This window comes from Pteropus medius, unplaced genomic scaffold (assembly GCF_902729225.1).
Source record: "Pteropus medius unplaced genomic scaffold, Ma_sr-lr_union100, whole genome shotgun sequence".
In the NCBI taxonomy this organism is placed as follows: domain Eukaryota; kingdom Metazoa; phylum Chordata; class Mammalia; order Chiroptera; family Pteropodidae; genus Pteropus; species Pteropus medius.
In genome coordinates, this window is record NW_024340701.1 from 12,836,974 (window position 1) to 12,861,905 (window position 24,932).

At 35.3% G+C, this 24,932-nt stretch overlaps 1 long non-coding RNA gene across 2 annotated transcripts in view; it reads right to left on the reverse strand.

The window, feature by feature from the left end:
* The window catches only part of LOC120621921 (uncharacterized), a 145,160-nt gene that overhangs the window by 16,043 nt on the left and 104,185 nt on the right, over positions 1 to 24,932 (reverse strand). The window contains exon 3 of one of the 2 annotated variants that reach the window (XR_005658346.1): positions 797 to 1,011. The exons of the other annotated variant lie outside the window; for it this stretch is intronic. This is a non-coding gene — a long non-coding RNA (uncharacterized LOC120621921). Of the gene's footprint in view, positions 1 to 796; positions 1,012 to 24,932 lie in introns of those variants that run through there. 2 annotated transcript variants of the gene reach the window in all.

The following is a 24,932-nucleotide window of genomic DNA, read 5'->3' on the forward strand; positions in this document are numbered from 1 at the left end:
TCTTTTGCAGGTGGCTTTCTAGTTTTCCCAATATCATTTATTGAAGGGGCTTTCCTTTCTCCACTGTTTTTGGCACCTTTGTTGAAAATTATTTGCCCATATATACAGGGGTTTATTTCTGGGCTCTCAATTCTGTTCCATTGGCTTGTGTATCTGTTTTTTCCCAATAGCATGCTGTTTCGATTATTGATGTTTTGTAGTATTTACTACAAAATGCTAAAGCATCTTGATTGATTCAGTTCGAAAAGCAAAGGTCGGGCAGCAGACTAAGTACTTTCAAATAAGCAATCCTATTTAATTTGAAAGAGACTGTGGTATAAAGGCAAATTTATTTAGAAAATATATTAACTTGATTAATTATGAAGACAGCAAGCAACATGTTGGCTATTTTATTAAGGTGACACAGTTCAACTATATTTTTATATATATTTTGAGTCTTATCAGAGTAATCTTGGAAATGTCCAGATAATCACATTCTTTTGGTTAAATTTTTAAAAACTATATTCTTAGTGCCTTCCAAGTGTCAGACACAAAACTAGGCTCTGTGACATATAAAAACTTGGAATACAAAGAACTAAAGAACATGATTCTTGCCCACAACATTTGGGCTGGAGAGAGTCAGTAAACAAAATATGACAGGGGCTTCAATAACAGTAATAGATTAAATATTATTACAAGGTGGTTTTATTTATTTATATTTACATCATGTTCAAAAGTTCAAAAACTACCACATTATTATTTAGAGTAGAATGAATAGTAAATGATAAGATTTTGTTTCTGTATATGAGGAGGAGGATTCCTGAATGGATCAGCCATTACAGTAGGTGGAGGGAGACAAGAGAATGGACCAGCCAGAAGGATGCCCCAGGTGCTGGTCGGAATCATTCCTGATGGCAACTGTGTGACCCTTCCCAGGGGTTTCACCTGATGACCCTGGACCTGGACAGCATTGACGCAGCAGGCTGTGATGTCCAGAAGTCCGATCGAAACTTTAGAGAACAGAGATTCATCCTGAAATAAATAGAATAAGAAACCAGCATGTGGTAACCTAATTCTTCCCAATATAGCAGATTCTTGGTGGAAAATAAAACAAATAAATTTTAAAAGGAAATTTTCGTACCAAACCAACCAGTTCAAAACAGTGATGTGTATCAGACCGCAGAAAACTTTTCCCCCAATGGAAGCTGTAAAAACCCTCTCCACCTGAGTCATTTAAAAGTAGCCTGCTTAAAATAATTAGAAATTTACTCAAGAGAACAATCCATTAGTGGCCAAGGATGTACGAGATGAATTGATAGGTCCCTTAAAGACCTACTTTCCATAGCACAACTTTCTGAGCACTGGTTTGTTGCCTTCATTAAAAATATACATATTAGTCTTATTGTTTTCTTCAATGCATGGCCATGCACTAGCTGAATACTAATACAGAAAATACTTTCTAGAGTGAAAATAGATCTCTTCAGGGCCAGAATGGAACACTACTATGGTCTCTCTGGCATGTTACAGGTCTTAATCTAGGGGAAAGTAAAGGGGTTCAAGCATCTTCATCAACCTGCTTTGAGAAGTCTTAAGGAACTAGAGATGTGCCTTGCTGGCTCTAGTCACCTATTTATTGACCAGGACTGACTCATCTGGTTTCTCTATGTTCTAACACAAGTTTTCTCACAGGCTAAAGGATAACAGGACTTTTGTAGAAAGTGGATGACATTCAGGTCATTTAGAATAATGCTGACTTCAGTACTCTTAAAAACTAACTGCAAATGTATTCTTCTATTAAAAAGGCAAAATTCAAACCAAATCAGAGCCAGACAAGCAAACTGGAACCTCCACAGGGAGCCTGAGAAATTCCTCAACTACAAAATTCTTCTAACTTAGTCTAGATAACTCTGTGGACTCTCTGAGTTGTGATGATTAGCAGAGAAAGATGAAGTGTCCTGTGTAAATGTTCCTGTAAAAGCAACTTTAGTTTTCACTAACTAGTAATCCTGTTATTTTGTTCACCATGTACAACTTCCCCATTCTGTCCTCACTGTCCTTTCCCATTTTCACTTTTGTCTTTATTGAGTTGTCCTTTATTGAATCCATGTCATGCACCAGATACTTTGCTGAACTCTGGGACTACAAAGATGGGAACTGTACATTCACTGCCCTCACAGAAGACTTCTTTTCATGTATGTACTTGTTAGGTACAGGTTAAGGGGCAGTAACAAAAGACTCCAAAATACAGTGGTTTTTTTTAGGATAAGAGTTTGGTTTTTTTCATGCAGCAGTTTAGTGGTGAGTGGGAGCCTCTGCCCCACATACAGAAATGCATGTTTCTCTATAAGTCATTCTCTAGGAAATTTTCTTTCTCATTAGAGTTCAACATAACTAAGGAAAAAGAATGAAAGGTAGGCAATCTCTTTGTAGGGAGGATATGTATAAGTTATACATTTCCCAGTCTCCCATATTGGGAAATAGGCATCTTAGTAGTAGGCCATATGACCTTAAAACTCAGATGCAAAAGAGAAAAAATGAATATGTGGAAGAATTAGCATCTTGGCCATAAGGAGAAAGTGAAAAGGGCACTGAAAAAATATGGATAATCTAAGTTATTTGCCTGGTTGCTAAGGAAGGTCACTTGGTCCTTGGTTTCTCCATTTGTACAAGATGTTTTTGTAGTCTCTTTCAACCTCAGTGTTGAATCAGTAGCTTTCCATAAACACATCTTTACCTATGACCTCTATTTTCATGATTCAGAAAGGAGCACGTGAACTTCAGTTTGCTTAACAACAATAAGCAGTGCTTTCCTGCCTTTTTTATTTACATATTTAAATGGAAAATGAAATGTTGCATTTATCTTGATAGATTGTAAAGTGCCTTTTCCATCATTCTCCTTGCCCTCAGCCTTCCCTTGCATTAGCAGATGAACTGATTGTTGTGAAAAAAATTAGTCACTTAAGGGAATGTTCTCTGAGAAGAAATTGACAAAAAGCAAATTATACATTTTTGAAATAATAACTAGATGTTATCTCCTTATCTTGTTATAGAAGGATTGAGTAAACCCTCAAGAAAAAGAAAAGGGACAAAAATTTGCTAGTGTCATGAGTTTCTGTGATACTCATTGACTGGATGCAAAAGGAATCAGAGAAATCTGGAAGAGGAAAATAAAACCCTATTCAAAGCAGCCTACTGTGATTGTTATATTAAATTTAGAGAACTGTTTAATTTTATATCAAACTAAAAATGTATCACAGACATATTCTTTAAAAAATTTTTTAACTAAAGAGTAGATCATTTCTTATTTTTTTTATAACAGCTTTATTGGGATACAATTCACATACTATAAAATTCAAACATTTTCTAACGTTTAACTTATTTGACCAAAAACAAAAAAATAGTTCACCCATTTTCCCCATCCCCTATCCCCAACCTCTGGCAACCGCCAATCTATTCTCTGACAGAGCTTTTTTAAAAAATTCTCTTTTGTATCCCACATATGAGAGACATCATATGGTATTTGTCTTTATCTGTCTAATTTATTTGATGTATTATGATGCCCTTGAGGTCAATCTATGTTGTTGTAAATGGCAATATTTTGTTCTTTTTTATGGCTTTATAATATTCCACTGTGTTCCACTGTGTATGTGTGTGTGTGTGTATGTGTGTGTGTGTGTGTGTGTGTGTGTGTGTGTATATATATATATATATATATATATATATATATATATATATATATACATACATACATACATACATACACACACACACACACCACAATTCCTTCAGCCATGAATGGACACAGGTTATTTCCATATCTTGGCTGTTGTAAATAATGCTGCAGTGAACACGGGGGTGCATATATCTTTTCAAGTTAGTGTTTTGCTTTCTTCAGGTAAATACCCAGAAGTGAAATTGCTGGATCTTATGGTAGTTCTATTTTTCATGTTTAAAGAAACCTCTATACTGTTTTCCATAGTAACCGAACAAATTTACATTTTCACAAATAGTGTGCAAGTGTTCCCTTTGCTCCTCATCCTCACCAACCCTTGTTATTTCTACTTTTATTGATAAGTCTTTCTAACAGATGTGAGGTATTATCTCATTGTAGTTTTGATTTGCATTTCCCTCATCAATAATGATGGAGAGCATCTTTTCATGTACCTCTTTCCTGTCTGTATGTTTCCTCTGGAAAATTGTCTATTCAGATTTGCCCATGTTTTAATTGGATTGTTTGCTTTTTTGCTATTGAGTTGTATGAGCTCTTAATATATTTTAGATATTAACCCCATATTGGATATATAACTTGCATATATTCTATATCTCATTCAGTAGGTTGCTTTTTCATTTTGTTGATCATTTCCTTTGCTGTGCTTTTTATTTTGATATAGTCCCACTTGCTTTTTTTAACCCTTTTGTTGCTCTTGCTTTTGGTGTCAATTTCATCACATTATCAAAACCTATTTCAAGGAGGTTACTGCTTGTGTTTTCTTGTAGGAGTTTTATGCTTTCAGCTTTTATGTTTAAGTCTTTAATCCATTTTGAGTTAAGTTTTGTGTATCGTGTAAGATAATGGTCCAGTTTTTTTCTTTTGCATATGGCTGTCATATTTTTCCAAAACCATTTATTAAAGAGACTGTCTTCTTCACTGTATATTCTTGGCTCTTTTTTCATAAATTAATTGACCATGTATATGTGTGTTTATTTCTAGGCTTTCTATTTTTCTAATGATTTATGTGTTTGTTTTTGTGCCAATACCATACTGTTTTAATTACTACAGCTTTGTAATACAGGTTAAAGTTCTAAATTCAACCTCTTCAAACATAAAATCCAGTAGTAGTTGGTATATTTAGAGTTGTACAACCATCATTACTATTGAAATTTAGAATGTTTTCATCATGTTCAGAAGAAATTTTGTCTATTAGCAGTCACTGCCCATCTACCTTCCTCCCATCCCCAGTCCTTAATCTACTTTATACATATACAAATTTGCTTATTCTGGATATTTTATATAAATGAAATTATATAATATCTGCATTTATTTGGCAGCTCTCAATGCTATTCCATTGTTCTATATGTTTATTCTTAGGACCATAACAAACTATCTTAATCCTAGCTTTGTAGTAAGGTGAAATCAGGAAATGTGAGTCCTCTTTATTTTTTTTTCCATAATTGTTTTGAATATTCTGAGTCTCTTGCATCTCCATATGAATTTTAGAATCAGCTTATAAACATCTTTGGAAAAGGCATCTGGGATTTTGAAAGGAATTTCATTGCATCTCTAGATCAAGTCATTTGATCTGTGAATGTGAGATGTCTTTCTATTTATTTAGGTTTTATTTAATTTCTTTCGATGTTTTATAGGTACCTTTTTAGCAAAAATTGTTTTGTTTTGTTTTTTAATTTTCTACATTCCTTAAAGCCACCGACTGTCTAAAGCAAAAATGGTAACCAATGTTTTGTGACATTTCAAATATATGTAGAAGTAAATATACAACAATAGTACAAGGGCAGGAAGGTATTTAAAGAGAATTATAGTTTCATAAGTTTCTTTTTATTTGTTATTAAGTATAGATGGTATACACTATTTATTAGTTACATTAGTTTCAAAAGCCCAATATAGCGATATGACAATTTTATACCTTGCAATGTGCTCATTCTACTGATTCTAGTAATCATCTGTCACCATGGAAACGTATATTATTGACTATATTTCCTTTTACCTTTTTTACCCATCCCCCTCCCTTTTCCTCTGGCAACCATCTCTAGTTTCTGTGAGTCTGTTTTTGTTTTGTTTGTGTGTGTGTGTGTGTCATATCTTCTTTATCCATTGGTCAATCAGTGGACACCTAGGTTCTTCTACATCTTGGCTATTCTAAATAATGCTTCAGTGAACATAGGGGTAGATATATCTTTTTGAATTAGTGTTATTTTCTTTGGGTATATGTCAAGAAGTGGAATTTCTGGGTTATATAGTAGACCTATTTTTAGGTTTTTGAAGACTCTCCATAGTGTTTTCCATAGCAGCTGCATTAATTTGTAGTTCCACCAATAGCGAACAAGGGTTTTCTTTTCTCAACATCCTCACCAACATATGTTATTTGCTGATTTTTTTTGATAATAGCCATTATGACTAATGTGAGGTGGTACCTCATTGCCATTTTGATTTGCATGTCCCTGATGAGATGTTGAGCATCTTTTTATATGTGTGTTGGTCATCTTTATGTCTTCTTTTGAGAAATGTCTTTCATGTCTTCTGCCCATTTTTTGATTGGATTTTTTTGTTATCAAATTATGTAAGTTCCTTATATATTTTGGATATTAATCCTTTATTAGATATATTACTTGCAAATATATCTCCCATTCAATGGGTGTTTTTTTGTATTATTGAGGGTTTCCTTCACTTTGCTGAAGTTTTTTAGTCTGACAAAGTCCCATTTGTTTATTTCTGCTTTTGTTTCCATTGCTCAAGGGGACATATCCAAAAAGATATTAGACTGATATCAAATAGTTTACAATCTATATTTTCTTCTCAGAGTTTTATGGTTTTAGGCCTTACATTTAAGTGCTTATTAAACCATACTGTTTTGATTACTATAGCTTTGTAGTATAGTTTGAAACCAGGGAGCATGATATCCCCAATTTTGTTCTTTTCTGTCAAGATTGCTTTCACTATTTATAGACTTTTGTGGTTCCATGTGTATTTTTGGATTATTTGTTCTAGTTCTGAGAATAATGTCATTGGTATTTTGATAGACATCGTGTTGAATCTATAGATTGCTTTGGGTAGTAACATCATTTTAATAATATAAATCCTTCCCATCCATGAGCATGGTATAGCCTTCCATTTATTTGTGTCCTCTTAAATTGCTTTTTAAAAAATGTTTTATCATTCTCAGAGTACAGGCCTTAAATTTAACCTTCTTGGTTAAATTTATTCCTGGGTATTTTTTTCTGATGCAGTTGAAAATGGGATTTCTCTACATGATTGATTTCTGTATATTAATTTTATATTCTGCTACTTTACTGAATTCTGTTAATTTTTTGGTGGATTCTTTAGGTTTTCTATATATAGTAACATGTCATCTGCAAATGGTTACAGTTTTACTTTTCCCTTCCAAATTTGGATGCCTTTTATTTCTTGTCTGACTCCTGAGACTAAGATATCCAAGATTATATTGAATAATAGTGGTGACAGCAGGCATCCTTGTTTTGTTCCTTATCTTAGAGGAAAAGCTTTCAGCTTTTCACCATTGAGTGTGTTAGCTTGTCATATATAGCCTTTATTATGTTGAGGTATGTTCCCTCTATTTCCACTTTGCTGAGAGTTTTTATCATAAGTGGATGTTAAATTTTATCAAATGCTTTATGTGCATCTATTGAGATAATCATATAATTTTTATCCTTGGCTTTGTTGATGTAATTGAGTCACATTAATTGTTTTGCAGATGTTGAGCCATTCTCGCATTCCTGGCCTAAATCTCATTTCATCATGGTGTATAATCCTTTTAATGTACTAATTCGCTGGTCTTTTGTTGAGCATTTTGGCATTTATGTTCATCAGGGATATTGGCCTGTAATTCACTCATTCTCTCCCTCCCTCCCTCCCTCTCTCATAGTATCTTTGTCTAGTCTTGGTATCAGGCTAATGCTGGCATTATAGAATGAGTTTGGAAATGTTCCTTCCTCTTCGGTTTTTTGAATAGTTTGAGAATAGGTACTAATTATTTAAATGTTTGATAGAATTCACCTGTGAAGCTGTTTGATCCTGGGCTTGCTTTGTGAGGAGTTTTTGATTACTGCTAGTAATTTCATTGCTAGTATTAGTCTGTTCACATCCTCTGTTCCTTCTTGGTTTAGTTTTGAAGGTTGTATGTTTCTAGAAATTTATCCATTTTTTCCAGATTGTCCAATTCGTTGGCATATATAGTTGTTCATAATATTCTTTGATGATCCTTTGTGTCAGTTATAATATACTCTTTCATTTCTAATTTTATTTGTGTTCTCTCTTTTGCTTCATGAGTCTTGCTAGAGATTTGGACATTTTAATTATCCTTTCAAAAAACCAGCTCCTAGTTTCATTGATCTTTTCTTTTTCTGTTTTTGATTTTATTTATTACTATTCTGATCTTCATGATTTTCCTCTAACTTTGGGTTTTGTTTGTTCCTCTTTTTCTAGTTCTTTTAGATGTAATTTAAATTTTTGAGACTTTTCCTGCTTCTTGTAGTGACCTGTATAACTATAAACTTTATAACTGCTTTTGCTGCATCCCATAAATTTTAAAAGGTTGTGTTTTCATATTTCTTTGTATCAAGGTAGTTTTTGATTTCTGATTTGATTTTCTCTTTGACCTATTGGTTATTTAGAAGCATGTTGTATAATTTCTGAATATATATTTTTTTCCTGTTCCTTTAGTTGGTTTCTAGTTTCATGTATTGTCAGAAAATATGCTTGATATAATTTCAGTCTCCTTGAATTTATTGAGGCTTGTTTCATGACCTAGTATGTGGTCTATCCTGGAAAATGTTCCATGTGCACTTGAGAAACATATATAATCTGCAGTTTTTGAGTGAAATGCTTTATAAATGTCTAGCATCAAGTCAAATTGGTCTAACGTGGCATTTAAGGCGATTATTTCCATATTAATTTCCTGTCTGGATGATTTATTTATTGAGGTAAGTGGAGTATTAAAGTTCTCAACTATTGTAGTATTAATTTCTGCATTTATATTTATTAATGTTTGCTTTATATACTTGGTTGCTCCTCTGTTAGGTGCATAGCTATTTACAATTATATCTTCTTCTTGGACTGACCCCTTTAAAATTATGTAATTTCCTTCTTTCTTACATTCTTTGTTTTAAAGTCTATTTTGTCTGATATGAGTATTACTATCCCAAATTTTTATTTCTATGGAATATCATTTCTGTCCCTTCACTTTCAGTCTGTATCTTGTGATGTAAAGTGAGTTTCTTGTAAACAGCATATAAATGAGTCATTTTTAAAAATCCATTCTGCCATTTTATGTCTTGATTGAAGCATTTAGTCCATTTACATTTAAAGGTATGTGCTTATTTGTGACCTAGTGTGTGCTCTTTGATAGGTATGTGTTTATTTCCATTTTGTTAATTGTTTCTTGGTTTTTGTTGTTCATCTGTTCCTTTCTTCTGCTCTTGATCCCTTTTGTTTTCTTCAGTGTTTTGATTGGATTCTTTTTTTTTTTTTTTTTTTTTGCGTGTGTGTATTTTTTGTATGTTTTTGGTTTATGGTTACCATGAGGTTCATATATATCCATCTATATTTATACCCGTCTATTGTCGTAGATTCCTTTCTTTCAACACTTAAATATCTCCTGCCACTTCCTTCTGGTTTATAAAGTAGCTTCTGAGAAATCAGCTATTAGCCTTATGGGGATTCCCTTGTATATGACTTGTTTCATTCTTGTTGCCTGTAAGATTGTCTTATTATCCTTAACTTTTGCCATTTTAGTTACTATATGATTCAGTGTGGGCCGATTTGAGTTCATCCTGTCTGGAACTCTGTGCTTCCTGAGCTTGGATATTTGTTTACTTCTCCAGATTAGGAAAGTTTTCAGCCATTATTTCTTCAAATATTCATTCTGTCCCTTTCTCTCTTCTGAAACCCCTATAATGTCAATGTTAGGTTGCTTGGTGTTATCCCAGAGATCTCTTATACTATCCTCATCTTTTAAAATTCATTTTTCATTTTGCTATTCTGGTTAGGCGATTTCCACTATTCTGTCTCTAGGTCACTAAATTTTTCTTCTGTAATAACTAATCTATTGTCCAGTCTTTCTAATGTATTCATTTCAATTATTATATTCTTCATCTCTGATTCGTTCTTTATTACATTTTCCATCTCTTTAAGTATTTTCTGAATTTCCCTATTCTACTGTCAAGTTTGTTGAGCATCCTTATGACCATTTCTTTGAATTCTTTATCAGGCAAATTACTTATTATCTCTGTTCCATTTGGGATTTTCTCTGGAGTTTTCTTCTTGTTCCTTCATTTGGGGCATATTCTTCTGTCTTCCCATTTTGTTTGACTTTTGTTTATTCCTATGAGTTGGATGGAATACCTACCTCTCCCAATCTTGTGAAAGAGGTCTGTGTGTAGACTGCGTGTCAGAGTTTTGGTAAGTTGGTTGTAGTCGGAACAGGCTTGTGTAGTGCCTGGTGTGTTACCTGGCCTGAAAGAGTGGGTTCTGGGTGGGACAGCCTGGTGCATGCATGCCTCCTTGCTCTTCGAATCCAGGTCGGGCTCTGTGGCATAGACCGGGCTACTCTCTCTGCCCTGCTGCCTTAATTATCTGTTGTCAGAGTAGGGTCTGAGTGGAGCAGCTTTGCATCCTTGTGTCTCAACTCCCCACCAACTCCACCCCCTCACCAGGTGGTTCAGCCTTGCATGTATGCACAGCCACACTTTACTATTTCGACACCTTCTCTGGGGCTGTGAAGCTCCTTGTGTGCTCAGCTGTGCCCCACTTACTCTGCATAGGTAGCCCTGCCTCTGTACCTCATTGCTTTAATTGTCCACCCTTCAGAGCAGGATCTGGTCAGGGCCACTCTTCTGCCTGTATCTCAATGCCCTAATAGCTCTACCCTTTCTCTGAATGGGGCAGCCTCCAGTGCAGGCACAGCAGCACTCCTCTTATTCCACGTGGGGCAGCCCCACGTGTGGTACCGCAAAGTGTTTCTAGCTCTGTACTTTCTTCAGGTGGGGTAACCCATGTGTGGTACAGCAGTGCCCCACTACCTGCACTTTCTCTGGATGGGGCAGTCCTGTGTATGGGTACCACAGTGTATTGCTAGCTCCACACTTTCTCTAGGAGGGGCAGCCCCATATGAGCACAAAATAGATCCCACTATCTCTACCCTTTCTCTAGACAAGGTGGGTAGCGCAGTGTTTTGCTAGCTCTGCACTCTTTCCAGGCATTGGAAGGCTGTGTGTGCACACAACCCAATGGGTGCGGGAAGCAGCACTCTGCCATACCTACTGGATCTATCTCTAGGTGGAGAAGCCCCTTGTCTACACACTATATACTCTCCTGTATCTGCTGGATCTAGCTCCAAGAAGGGTGGCCAGGGAGTGCCCTGGAGTTCAGCTAGCAACCTGGGTGGAGCTCCCACCTGCTGTACACATTCAGAGTAAACATAAACAATGGTGCACACCAGTTCCTTTGGACCCAAGTTGTTCCCTCAGGTCTTGGAGTGCTCTCATAGTTTCCTGACCTTCTCTATGCAGTCCCTATCACTTACCTGTTGTGCAGAAGCTGTTCAATTGATTCACAATTATCTCTCAGGAGGAATTGCTCTAACTATAGTGTACATTCCATGTGTGCTTGGGAGGGGCCAAGTTCCAACTCCACCTGTACCACCATCTTGGACCCACCTCTTGCCAATGTTTTATAGTTTTAAGTGTACCTGGCTTACTCTTCTTTGATTAAATTTATTCCTTGCATTTTATTCTTTGTAATGTAAACATAAATGAAAATTTTATAACTTTTATTTTTTAATTTATTGTGGTGACATTGGTTAGCGAAATCCAATAAGTTTCACATGTACAATTTAACGGTAAATCATATATATATGTATTGCATTGTGTGTTCACCACCCACAGTTAGATTGCTTTCTGTCACCACATATTTGACTCCTTTTACCCCATCTACCTCCTCGCTCTTCCCCTACCCTCTGGTAACCACTAGTCTGCTGTCCATGTATCTGTTTTTTGCTTTTAGATTTATATCCCACATATAAGTGATACCATGGTTTTCAACTTTTTCTGTATGGCTTATTTTGCTTAGCATGATTATCTCAAGATCCATCCCTGCTGTCGCAAATGGCAGTATTCCATCTCCTCTTATAGCTGAGTGATATTCCATTGTATCTATGTACCACAGCTTCTTTAGCCAATCATCTATTGTAGGACACTTTGGTTACTTCCATCTTCTGGCCACTGTAAATAATGCTGCTGTGAACATTGGTGGACATATATCTTTTCAGAGAAATGTTTTCAAGTCCTTGGGGTAAAAACCCAGAAGAGGGATTGCTGGATCTTATGGTAGGTCAATTCTTAGTTTTTAAAGGAATCTCCATACTGTTTTACATAGTGGCTGTACCAATCTTCAATCCCACCGGCAGCATATGCGGGTTCCTTTTTCTCTACATCCTCTTCAACACTTGTTATTGTCTTGTTGATAATAGCCAATCTAACAGGTATAAGATGATATCTCATTGTGGTTTTGATTTGCATTTCTCTAAAGCTAGTGATGTTGTGCATACTTTCATATGTTTGTTGGTCATTTGTATGTCTTCTTGAGAGAACTGCTCAGGTCCTCTGCCCACTTTTTATGTCAATTGTTTGTGCTGCTGTTATTGAGTTGTAGGAATTCTTTGTATATTTTGGCTATTTGGCCCTTGTTGGAGGTGTTGCTTGCAAATATACTTTCCCATTTGTATGGTTTTCTCTTTGCCTATTGGTGGTTTCTTTTGCTGTGCAGAAGCTTTTTAGTTTAATATAGTCCTGTTCATTATTTTTGCTTTTACTTTCCTTATCTTTGAGGTCATATTCATAAAATCTTCTTTGTCCAAGTCCATGAGTTTTGTACTTATGTTTTTTTTCTATGCAATTTACTGTTTCAGGGTTTATACTCAGGTCCTTAATCATTTTGAGTTAATTTTAGTGTATGGTGATAGACAATAGTCTAGTTTCATTCTTTTGCGGGTGGCTTTCCAGTTTTCCCCGTACCATTTATTGAAGAGGCTTTCCTTTCTCCATTGTATGTTTTTGGCTCCTTTGGCAAAAACTATTTGCCATATAAACGGGGGTTTACTTCTGGACTCTCAATTCTGTTCCGCTGGCCTGTGTGTCTGTTTTTCTGCCAGTACAATGCCATTTTGATTATTGTTGCTTTGTAGTATAATTTGACGTTGGGCAGAGTGATGCCTCTAACCTCGTTCTTTTTTCTCAGGATGGCTTTGGTGATTCGGGGTCTTTTGTGCTTCCATACAAATCTGATGATTTTTTTGTTCTGTTCCCTAAAAAAGTGCAGATGAGGTTTTGATGGGGATTGCATTAAATCTGTATAATTCTTTAGGTAATTAGGTTATTTTAACTATGTTGATTCTTCCAATCCAAGAGTATGTAATATCTTTACATTTCTTTGTGTCTTCTTCAATTTCTTTTAATAGAATCTTATAGTTTTCACATGATTCATTAAATTTATTTCTAGGTATTTTATTCTTTTTGTTGCAATTGCAAAAGGAATTTTTTTTCTTTTTTTCTGACAATTCATTATTAGAGTATAGATAGGAATTATAACGGTTTTTGAACATTGATTTTTGTATCCAGAAACTTTACTATATTTGCTTATTATTTCTAGTAGTGTTCTTGTGGAGTCTTTGGGGTTTTCTATATAGAGAATTATGTCATCCACAAATAGTGACAGTTTGACTTTTTTGTTTCCTATTTGGATGCCTTTTATTTCTTTCTTGCCTGATTGCACTCGCTTGGACCTCCAATGTTATATTGAATGACAGTGGTGATAGTGGACAGCCTTGTCTTGTTCCTGATCTTAGAGGAAAGGTTTTTAGTTTTTCATTACTAAGTGTAATGTTGGCTGAGGGTTTGTCATATATGGCTTTTATTATGTTAAGGTACTTTCCTTCTATACTTATTGTTTTGATCATACATGGATGCTCTATCTTGTCAAAGGCTTTTCTGCATCTATCGATATGATCATATGATTTTTATTTTTAGTGTATCACATTAATTGGTTTGCATATGTTAACCATCTCTGTGCCATTGGCATGAAGTCCACTTAATCATGGTTTATAATCTTTTTAATATGTTGTTTCGTTTCACTAGTATCTTATTTAGGACTTTTGCATCTGTGTTCATGAGAGATATTGGTCTGTAGTTTCCTTTTTTGTGTTTTTATTTTTATTACAGTACATTGGTTAGACATTTATGTATTTTATAAAATGATCTCCCTAATTTCTTTCTCTCCTCTGCATTCCCTATGTCGTGCTCCCCATCCCCATGACTATCAGCTACCAATTTGTACTTCTTTAACCCTTCACCCCATTCTCCCATCTTCCTAACCCCATCCCCTCTGTCTGTGATCAAATTGTCCTCTATATTAGTGAGTCAGTTTTTTAATAGTTTGTTCTTTTTCTTCCTTAGATTCTGCATATACGTGAAATCATATGGTATTTATCTTTCTGTCTGACTTATTTCACTCAGCATAATAACCCCTAGATACTTCCTTGTTGTTGCAAATGGTAGAATTTTATGTTTTTTAATGGCTGAGTAATATTCCATTGTATATATGAACCATAACTTCTTTATCCAATTGTCTGTCGATGGGCATTTAGGTTGCTTCCATATCTTGGCTAGTGTAAATTGTGCAGCCATGAATATTGGGGTGCATAAATCTTTACAAATTGTTGTTTTGTTGTTCTTTGGATGAATACTCCGAAGTGCAATTGCTGGGTCTAAAGATATATTCATTTTTAATTTTTTGAGAAACCTCCAGACTGTTTTCCATAGTAGTTATACCAATTTGCAATAAAATATGTGCTATAAGAGGGACTTTCTGAGAAGAATTGTAGGAGGCAAAGTAGGAGGCACCAGGAATCTGCCTTCCCACCTAGACAGTACACTGGCAGACTGTTTGGTCTAACTATTTTGGAACTCTGGAGTCTGTTGAAGGCTTGCAACTTCCAGGGGAAGGGATGGACTTAATAAATGGTAAATTTCAGTCAATTTCAGCTATTGGCTCAGCAGCAGCTATGCATTCTCTACCCTTCAGACTCACAGCAGGCAGCTGTACACATGTTCCCAGAGCATCTTGTATGTAGCTTATGAGAGCCAGAGTGAGCAATAAGGACCATATCTCTTAAAAATCAGGGATCTATGAACTCAGAGGTTCAGACACATGCAGGCTACGATTGCTGCACCCCTTCCCCCATTGTTGCAGATCTCTCCCCATCCAGCTAAAGAACAAAGTTGGAGAACTTGGACTTTGTTTTCAAAACTTACTAAAAAACTACGGAATACAGACAGACATAAAATATACACAAATGGAATAGAGAGCCTAGAAATAAACCCTTACATATCTGCTCAAATTATTTTTGACAAGGATGCCAAGACCATTCAATGGGAAAATGACATTCTCTTCAAAAAATGGTGCCAGGAAAACAGTATACACATGCAAAGGACTGAAGTTAGACCGTTACCTAAAAACATATACAAAAATTAACTCAAGGATCAAAGACATACATGTAAGAAATAAAATTATAAAACTCTTAAAAGAAAACAGAGCAAAAGCTTCATGACATTGTATTTGGCAGTGCTTTCTTAGGAAAACAAAAGAAAAAACAGACACACTGGACTTCATAAGAATTTTAAAATACGCATCAAAACACTCTCAACAGAGTGAAAGGCAACCTATGGAATGGGAGAAAATATTTGCAAATTATATATCTGAGATTGAATAGAGAACTCCTAAAATTCAACAACAGAAAACCAACCCAATTCAAAAATGGGCAAAGGACTTAGATAGATATACAAATGGTCAATAAGCACATAAAAACATGCTCAGTGTCACTAACCATCAGGGAAATGCAAGTCAAAACCACACCTCACACTCATTAGGATGGCTTATAAACAGACAAAAACCCCAGAGACTAACATGTATTGGTGAGGATGTGGCTAAACTGGAACCCTTTTGTACTTTCTGTGGGAATATAAAATGGAACAGCTGCTGTGAAAAGCAGTATGATGGTTCTTCAAAAAATTAATAGAATTTCCATATGATCTACCAATTCTATTTCTGTGTACAGGTGCTTCTTGACTTATAATGGGATTACATCCTGATAAACCCATCGTAAGTTGGAAACATTGAAAATTGAAAATGCATTTAATACACATAAACTACTGAATCTGTATTACTTTTGTACCATCATAGGTAGAATCACTATAAGTTGGGGACCATGTGTATATACTCAGTAGTTAAAAGCAGGGTCTCAAAGAGATATATGTATACCCATTGTTATGGGCTAAATGTTTGTATCCCTCCAATTCATACATTGAAGTTCTATCCTCCGATTTGATGGTATTTGGGCATGAGGTCTTTGGGAGGTAATTAGGTTTAGGTGAGGTCATGAGAGTGGTGTTCTCATGAAGAGAATAATTTCTTTATAAGAGGAGAAAAGGACAAGAGGATATGTAAACATACAGCAAGAAGGCTGTCTACCAGCTAGGAAGAGGGCTCTCACCAAAAACCAAATATACAGGCATCTTGGTCTCAGACAGTTTAGCTTCCAGACTATGAAAAAATTTTTTTCTGTTGTTTAAGCCACGCAAACCATGTTATTTTGCTATAGCAGCCCAAGATAACTAAGCCACCATATTTATAGCAGTATTATTCACAAGAGCTAAGACTTGGAAGCAACTCAAGTGTCCACTGGAAGTCGAATGGATAAGCAAAATGTGGTGTGTGTATACATATATATATATACACAATAAAATATTATTCAGCCTTAAAAAGGAATTTATGAGATACCCTACAACATGAATGAAACTTGAGGACATTTCCTAAGTGAAATAAGCCAGTTACAAAAAGAAATACTGAGGCAGAGTGGTTTCCAGGGGAAAAGGAAGGGAGAATGAGGAGTCATCGTTTAATGAGTATAGAATTTCAGTTTTGCAAGATGAAGAGTTCTGGAGATGGTAGTAATGGTTGCACAACAGTATGAATGTACTTGATACCACTGAACTGTACAAGTGGTTAAAATGGTAAATTGTTACATATATTTTACCATAATAAGAAATTTAATTGAAAAAAGTTACATGCTATAGTTGAGTGTAATACTACTTGACATTTTCCAGGACTGCCTTCTCACAAGTTTCCTATTAGCCTGCTTCTTTCCAGTTTAGAGGAATGTAAAGTGAATTCTTAGGATTGTATCTGCTCAACTTTTTTCTCAGTACTAATCTTAATGTTTAAGTGCAGGTAAAAGTTGCTGCACCATTCGGTCTGTTCTAAACCATCTCGGTCTGCCCTTGGCCACCATGTTTTGATTTGTAGTTTATTATCCTTCTTATTGCTGGCTGCTGCTGATGATTTATTTGGCTAAATAGTTTTTGTTTTGTTTCATTTTGTGGTTATTATTGTTTATCCTATGTTTTAAATTTATTCTGGGAAAAAAATTCCTGATCTAGCTTCATTCTCCCTTCTTAATCTTTATATTTCTCTTATTATTTAAAATGTTTTTATCATAATAAAACTTGATTCCTCTTGGATACATTTTTTCATGTGCCTTAAAGACATGTTATATATTATGAGTATTTTTTAAGTCTTTTGGTAGGCAGTTAATTTCTCTAGATTTTTTATATAAGTAATTAAGAAACACTTGTTTTATTTTACCTAACATATATACATATTCTCTCTCTCTCTATATATATATATATATATAGAGAGAGAGAGAGAGAGAGAGAATATGTATATTCTATATATATATATAGAGAGAGAGAGAGAGAGAGAATCAACTGGTACTGTAAATGGAACTGCTTTGTAGATTCTCAAACAGAGAGATTACAGGAATTGTTATGGTGATAAGATGATGGTGATGAACTGCTTTTCAGTAATAGGGAAGTGAAAAAGCTCAAGGGATAACATCAAATTGCTCCTGGTTTGTTAACATTTACAGTGACATTCTGACCCCATGGATTTCCATGGAGGGGAATCTTAAGTAGTAAGGGACTTCTCATCATGGTGGCAACATCTCATAAGACATAAGAAACCAAAAAGAAACACAAGATGCCTGCATATGCAAAAAGCTAACCCAAAGTCCATTTTCAATTAAATTATTCTTGGTCATATTCAGTACCAAATGCAGTTAGGTCATTCATTATGGAGAGAAGAAAAATGTAGCATCATTTGTTATTTTTAGTGACAGCAGAGAAACTGAATGCAAAGCGCTGTGTTACTTTTCTCCTATTTGTTTCTGTGAATTGCTTTTTTATAGGTGAAAAGAAACACTGCTCTTTGTCATGCAGGTTATATTTTTCCAAGTTTCTAGGCTCATACTGGAGTATGGTTCCACCCATCTTCCAACTTGACTACTTCTCTGACAGCAATATGTGGAGTACTCAGTAAAATATAGAAGGCAATCTTTTTTAGAAAATTAAGACTAGGTTATTTTTAGCATTTTTGAAAATTTAAAGTAGGTGAATGTCACCTTCTGAAATACTATAGGAGATAAAAATTTTCTACTTCTGAGACCTAAGTTATTACTCCTCCAGTTAATGACTTTAGCAAACTTCAGTTTCCTCATGTATAAGATAGAAATATAATAGAGTGCATCACATGGTAATTGTATTGAATGTGTCAATAAATCTAAAAGAGCATGGTGCTGTAAGAGTTCAGTCAGTGGTATTGATGATAATGAAAGGGTGATTAGGCTTTATTTGCTTTTCTACTCATTCATTCTACAAATATCTCCTTGAGTGGTTTCTAAGTGTCAAGCATGAGCTTAGAGCTTGAGGAAATTAAAATAGAACTATTCTTCCTCCTACTACTGCATCCAAAATTCATCATGTCTTATCCTAAGTATTTTTAGATTCTATTCCTTTGCTTTTTAATTCCTATACCAACTCATGTTCTTCATTTCTTTGTATCTCTCCTGGAGTGTTTCCAAAGACTCCTAAATGGATCTATCTGCTGACTCTCTCTCCAGTCTGATTTCTGACATTTTCTTATATGCTTCTCATCCTGTGAGTGCTACTGAAATCTTTAAACCTTTTGAAATATGTTATGTACTTTTATTTCCCAGATTTTATGAGGCCTAGTCCACTTGCCTGGAAAACCCTTCCTTGATCATTATTCATCTTGACTAATTAGCTTTCTCTCCTGCATGCTTTCTCCACCATGTAGCTCTGATCTGAGTGAGCATGAATCACTTTGTATTGGGTCTGTTTATTTTTAAGCCTCCCCTGCTAGATTGCAAATTATTTGACATTTGTAACTTTGCCTGGCACAGAGAAGGTGGTAAGAAAAGCTTTTCTAAATAAATGAGCAGGTAAAGAAATAAAGTATAATCTTTGTACATTCAGAGTTTATAATATAGTATGTAATATAGTACAATATAGTATGTCTGCATATAATGTATTGATGTTAAATGCGAGAAAGTAATGGAGAGTAAACTTCAAATAGAGAACATATTTTAGAAAAGTTAGTGTTATGAAACAATCTTATATGTTACATGTCTGTTATATCTCAGTAAAACTGGAGTGGGGGAGAAAAACTAGTTTCAGAAATTACAAATCTGAGGCTAAAACTAGAAAGTCTCTGATTTGGGACCATAGAAACCAAGGCTTCTCTCAACCTGTCTTTGACTCTTTCTTTAGAACTCATCCTTCTTCTTCATCTTTTCTGGCTGGCTTGGGTATCACATTAGCTGCATTTTTACTATGCTAAACCTGTTATTACTCAAAAAGAAATTTCATTTAAGGCCATGATTTGTAAAATTCTGTTGGACAAATATTACTAACAATAATCAAAATAGTTAATACAAATATGAGGCTACTCTATTTCTGTTATTAATATTAGATGGATACCCTAATATGAAAATATCACTAAATGACAGATTGATATATAATGGAGAAATTGTGTTTGTATATATACATATATATGTAATTGAAATGATTTTTTTGGCAAGTAATAGGCTTAAAATAAAATGTAGGTAATTTTGGAAAGATTCTCTGCTTATTGCCAAATTGTTCATAAATTCCTACCAGAATCAATTACTTAATATACTACTTTATATCGACTACAAACTCTTTCTAAATATAATCTTTCAAAAAAGGAAAGTTCAAGGTCTTATCAAGTCAACTATGGCTCACATGTATAGCTAATAATAATTTCCTAAATTTGTATTAGGATCAACATGTGACAAATTGCTTTAACATTCTCATTTGATTTTCATAGGAGTAGATACCTTGCTTCACCAACTTGAGAAGTCTCATTGTCTACAATAAACTTATTGGCTGAAATGTTAGGTTAAAGTGGGTTATAATAATCCATTTATTCTGTATCAAAGGATATTTTCCATCAGTTACTCTACATTTTTAAATCTATGTCTCTGAACTTTTATACGTGGAGCTCTGATGGTGCATTAAAACTGTAAAAGTGCTTTTTTTTTTTTTAAAGATGGAATTGTTTAGACAGATAGTATTTGGATTAACCAAAAGCAGCCCTGCCTACATAGCTACTATTAAATGGATTAGATGTAATCCAGCCATTAAGTCTTGAATCATTATACATTAAATCAAGTGGCTTAGTAGGACAAACAGATGTAATAAAAATGGGTAGATTTAGACCAACAAATACATTATCTCCAAAATGTGGATGTCTTGTTTGTAGACCATTCATCCACACTTTAAGCAAATATTTCTAAGGTGCCCGTTATGTGTTAAACTTTAAAATGGGCTCTGAGGCCCACAAAATAGTGAAGATTGAGTCCTTGTTCTGAAGGGTCTCAAAATCATGTCAGGGTATCAGGTTATAAACAAAGTGGTGAGTGCAATCATTGAGACATGTCCAGGTGTTTTTGGAAGCACAGTGGAATTCCTGACTTATCCTTGGAGATATGTTGTAGAAGATTTCAGAACTAACTCTTGAACATTAAAAGAATTAAGAGTTAAAGACCACAGTTAAAAGTTGGAGAAGCCACAAAGAGAAGCCATTCTAGGCAGAGATACCATGAGCAAAATCACAGTGGCATGTATTATGAGTGCATAGAAAATGTTTGTTATTTTGAGAATATAAATGTAGAGTAATAGGTACAGAAGTAAGTATATTGGGCAATCTTGGATTTTTAGACTAGGTAAAGGATCTTAGGAATTATAGAAATACTCAGAGGTTTTCAAGCTGGTTTTGCATGTCAGAAAGATCATTTTGGTGATGGATATATAAGAAACTCATCCAAGGAAGAATACAACATTGGTACTTATATTGGTGCAGGTGAGAGATGATTTAAAGATGATTTAAAAAAAAAAAAAAAACTCTGGCAGTGGAAATAGGAATGCATAGAAAGATTCTGATCCATGAGAGATTTACACAATATGATCTGGAGTAATTTAGTGATTTATTAGATTTTAGGATTAAGAGCAAGGCAAAAGTGTGCATGCCTCTTAGTTTTTGCTTTAGTGACCAATCATTTGTATAATTGCTTATTCTATGTCTGTCTATTTACGATGCCATAAGGTTCATGACAGGAGGAACTAAATATGCTCATCCCTTCCTATAAAAGAATTCTGCACTGTTCCTAGTACATATAGATGCTCAATAAATATTTGTTGAATTAGTGAATAGAAAATTCAGGATGATGGGATGGTATAAAGAGGGGAAGATGATGGACTCCATATTGGACAGGTTAAGTTAGAAATTCCCATGAAACATATAGATGGAAAATGCATGTGTGTGACCAGCAGGGAGGACCAAGGAATCACTGAAATTCTGTCTATTGAAGCAGTATGTTTTAAATAAGTGGCTCTCCTTTTAACTGATGATCAGTTAAATGCATTTTCTGGCTGGTGAATTGATTTTTTTTTTTCACTCGATTCATTCCTGAACAGAAATAGTCCTTTACTACTTGGGCTAAATGAGATTTTCAACTGTACCACATTAAATTCCTGCTGTACAAAAAATATATACAATCTGGGCAACAAGTCTGAGTTCCGTAGGGTTGGACATGAATTTTAATTTACCTTGGGAAAGCTCTAGGTTAATCTTGAAAGAAAAAGAAATCCTCCCCATGTAGGTAAGGAATAACAGGTTGATAAGCAAAATAACTAAATTTGAAATAGACCAAGACTGATAATTTCACGGTATATGTTGATTTTAGTCGTACCCAGGAAAAGCTGGAAGAAGAGGTATTTGAAACCACAGCAACCTGACAAATAATACCCAACCACATTGCCAAATCCTGACATTAGGATAATAATGAGCCTGCAGAATCAGAGATGAGCTAAATCTAAGGTCACCATCAAACAAGTTTCATCTGTAATGCTAACTCCTCTCTATTGCAGTTGATTAGTGATGTCTGCCATGGGCATAGGAAAAGATTGATAGTACTTGGGTCAGGTATTTGCCACCACTGATATATACAAAATCCATATGAATATAGATAGAAGAAAATAAATCATTGAACTTCAGAAAGGACATTAAAAGGCATTTGATGGTGGAATTCACAATATACAAACCAAGTGAATATCCCCTGAAGTTCTCTAAAGATGGTGGCACTACTCTTAAAATGCTGATATCATCTTTGAAAATTTCAACCACTAGAAAATTTTTTAAATTGAGAAAGCAGGCTACTTTAACCTTTGTATATTGTTTCAAGTTCTACTTTTGATGATAGGGAGTAAGCTTCATATTTAAGAAAAAAAATAGCATCCATAAGTATCAGCCTAGAAGTAACTGAATTATTTTTTTGCTCTTAAAAAAAAAAAAAGTAATTATTGGATATGGAAAAAAATGGCATAGATGCTAGAGGCTCTGTGCATTCCTCTGGCAACCAAATCAAAGTAAATCAAAGTCGTAATGGAAGCAAGCAGCAAGGAAAAACCACCTGGGGTGTAAATGAACAAGCCATACAACTAGGGAGAAATCCAAGAAATCACCCTGTAACCACAGAAGGTAGGATGGAGAAAGGATGCGGGGCTGCCTGGTCTCAAGCCACTGAGTGAGACTGAGGCTACGACAGTGGCAGCAGCAGATTGCCTCTTAAAGGGACCATGTGTGCAAGTGAATTTTCACAGTGACAGACCTGTTACTTCTGAGCACCAGTGCCCATTCGGCTGTATGCAGGGGCCACCAGGGACTTACAGGGTGACACTGTCGGAATGAGGGATTAGGTGAGACTCGCTCTGTACAGAAGTGCTGGTGGTATCCATTGGTCTCTGTTGAGCCCTCTCCCTTGCCAGTGCACATGACACTGTACCACCATAGCGGTAATGTCATCAAACTGGATAACAGAGGTTGCTCTGCCCAGAGGCTTCCCTAAAACCCCGCCTCCCCCAACTTGCAGCCCCACCCAAGCCACATCCAGGTATATCTTCAGCGAGTCAGGTGCTCCTTGCTGAGCAGTGCCTAGACCCACACTGGAGGTAGCTGGCCTTGGTTTCTGGTGTGGCCTTTTGGGGAAACTATGAGCACAGCATCTGTGGATTGCTTGCTGAATCTTAACAGGTGGCCCTGGAGGGGCACAGACTGGGGCTAAATTTGGCCTGCAGCTGAACCCCTCTCAGGACTGTGCCACTGGACACCTACTTCACAAATCCATGCTAATAAGACTGGGAGACTTAGGAGCTTTGCTTAGTACACAGAAACAGACATGGAAAGGCAGCCAAAATGGGAAGACAAAGAAGCAGAAACCATATGAGAGAACAGAACCGAGATCCAGATATAATGGAGTCAAGTAATCTAACAGATGCAGAGTTCGTAACACTGGTTATAAAGACGCTCAATGAAATTTTGGGAAGTGTAGATAAATTCAGTGAGAACTTCAACAAAGACATAAAAAACATAAAAATGGAAATGGAAATTATAAAAGGGAACCAGTCTGAAATGAACACATTATCTGAGATGAGAAGTATATTCAACGGAATAAACAAAGAATAAACAAAGTGAATAAAGGAAAAGGATCACATGCCCTATCTAGAGGACAGAAAAGCCAAGGACACTCAATCAGAATGGCAAGAGATAAGATGCTAAGACTATAAAAATAATTTAAGGAGCATATGGGACACTATTAAGGGTCAAAATATCTGTCTGATTGGCGTACCTGAAGGAAAACAAGATGTTAAACAGCTGTTTGAAGAAATTATGGAAAATTTTCCTAATCTGGTGAAGGAAATGGATATAAAACCCCAGGAAGTTCAGAGAATCCCAAAAAACAGGGATCCAAAGAGGCTCACACCAAGACACATCATAATTAAAATGCCAAAGGTTAAATACAAAGAATATTAAAAGCAGCAAGAGAAAATCAGATAGTTACCTATAAGGGAACACCCATAAGACTGGCAGCTGATTTCTCAAAAGAACCTATGCAGGACATAAGGACTTAGCAAAAAATATGCGACGTGATGAAGACCCAGGATCTACAACCAAGGATACTTTATCCAGCAAAACTATCATTTAGAGTTGAAGAACAGATAAAGAGCTCCCCAGACAAAAATAAACTGAAGGAATTTATCACCACTAAGCCAGAATTACAGGAAATGTTGGAGAGACTTCTTTAAGAAGAAAAAAACATGTATCAAAAACAGGAATAACGAATGGTAACAACTACATTCCTATCAGTAAGTACCTCAAATAGAAAAGAATTAAGTGTTCCAACTAAAAGTAGAAGAATGGATAGGAAAACAAGACCCCTACATGTTGCCTATAAGAGACTCAGTTCAGATTAAAAGATACAGACTAAAAGGAAGCGGGTGAAAAACATATTGCTTTGATGGACCTGGAAGGTATTTAAGTCAGACTGAGAAAGATAAACACTATATTTCATTCATATGCAGAATCTAAGGAATAAAAAGAATAATAAAAAACACACTTACAAATATAGTGGACAATTTGGTGATGGATAGAGAGGAAGAGAGTTTAGGGGCCTGGCAGAATGGGGTGAAGAGTTAAAGAAGTACAAATTTGTAGCTTATGGATAGTCATGGGGATGGGGAGCACAGCATAGGGAATGCAGTTAGAATTAATACATTGACTTGGTGGAGGGTCAGGGGAGGGAGCAGTTGGGATCATTTTATGAACTATATAGATGTCTAATCAATGTATTATATACTTGAAACTAAGTAAAATAAATTTTAAAAAATTAATTATTTAATAAAAATGATGCTATGTCGACTAATTAGATGCC